The sequence below is a fragment of the Mytilus galloprovincialis genome, chromosome 3, assembly GCF_965363235.1.
Source record: "Mytilus galloprovincialis chromosome 3, xbMytGall1.hap1.1, whole genome shotgun sequence".
NCBI lineage: Eukaryota > Metazoa > Mollusca > Bivalvia > Mytilida > Mytilidae > Mytilus > Mytilus galloprovincialis.
This window is the reverse complement of record NC_134840.1, coordinates 20,341,500-20,343,346: the sequence shown is the minus strand read 5'-3', so window position 1 is coordinate 20,343,346 and position 1,847 is coordinate 20,341,500.

Below are 1,847 nucleotides of genomic sequence, written 5' to 3'. Positions count from 1 at the left end.
TACAATGATGATTTTAATAACAAAATCTTAGATTACATAATATTTATATATGCATACATTTCAGATGATGGTAGGATCAATACAACAGTTGAAAGATTGACATAAACTTACTGGTACATTGAAGAACACATTGGTGAGGTTTCTAATGGCAAATACAAGGAAGAGGTTTCTGATTAAAGAACATGAGGAAAAGATTTTTAATAGAGGAACAAACGACAGAGATGTCTAATGGAAGAACACACGCAAGAGGTTTCTGGTTGACGAACACAAGGAGGGGGTTTCAGATGGAAGAACACACGAAAAAGGTTTCAGATGGAAGATCGCAAGGAGGGGGTTTCTGATAGAAGAACACACGAGAGAGGTTTTAGATGTAAGAACACATGGAAGATGTTTTAGTTGGAAGAAAATAAGGTAGAAGTTTCAGATTGAAAAACACACGATGTTTCATGGAAGGACCACAAGGTTTCAGATTGAAGAATATACGGAAGAGGTTTTTGATGGAGGAAATGTCAATAATTTATCTTAATCATTAGAGTTATAATATCGAAATTTAAACTTGTGTTGAATACGAATCATGAAGTATAAACTACATCTCGTTTTATCAAGCAATCAAACTTAGAACAAGAACTTTGATACCTTACTTTTTCTTTCTGTCAGTTAAACATGCGTCACACTTTAAAAAAAGGCAATTTCTATTTGGAAAATGTTAGTACCATTTTAACCTTTTTAAATTCCTCTTTAGAATCATTAAATTATAAAAATGTATGTCAACTTATAACGTCTGACTTAAATGATGCAAACATGGGCATAGGGAAATATAAAAGTTGAACCAGTTACAAACATTTCTCGTTATAATGAATGTATATATCAGTACCTGGTTATTATCTTTCATTCCCCCAGCATTAGTTTGGCCTTTTGTGTACCCAAGGCAGGTTAAGGAAGTCAACTTAGGAGCGCTGTTATTGGATGGAAGGGTACAATATATATTTTTATTATCTATGAATAACTGTAGTGTTTATATTTACAATATAAATTTTGAAACCTATTGAAAAAATTTCTAGAGAATGTTTTTAAAAGACTTCCCAAATTCATAAATTTGGTGTAGAATGTGACAGTGTGCATGGATAGCATAAACAACTGAGCTCCCGCGTTCACGGAAGTTGCTCATGATACAACTTGGCTTCAATTTTAAAACAGAAAAATTAAGTTCTAACACCACATATAACTGTTTTATCCAGGTTTTTATTATAAAAAGTGATAAATTTTGAAAATGTTAGTATTGTCGCCTATGGCAGAATAGATAGAACCGTTTACCCTCTAGTCAATGAACGTTTAATAACTATTGTATACCATACAGTTCATTATAGTAATTAATAAAACGATAATGAATAATAATTTGCCTCGTTCTAAACCTATTTGAGGATTGTCAATCAAACTTTCTCTTATATATTCTCTGAAATTTAACAACTGCAGACAGAAAAATTGCAGTTGTGCCCCAACAATCATGAAAGGTTGACAGGAAATTCAAGCAGAAAATGGCGACAAAATTGATATATCTTTCCAGCATTTAATACCCGTCCTTCGCAATATACGTCAAATATTCCATTGTTATTTACGAAATGACAATCCAGTTCCCATACATCAAAAAGACATTTCAATATTATTTTCTGTTTAACACTAAAATTTATTGACATCCAAATTTATTATCAATTTTAGTTAATGAAAGTACAATTTGACTTCTGTTATTACTTTACAGTTGAAATGAAAATCGTAAAATATAGAAATTATTAACTTGAAAAACACGTGATCCAATCGTATTGCCAATTACATTAAATTCTCAGATTCTG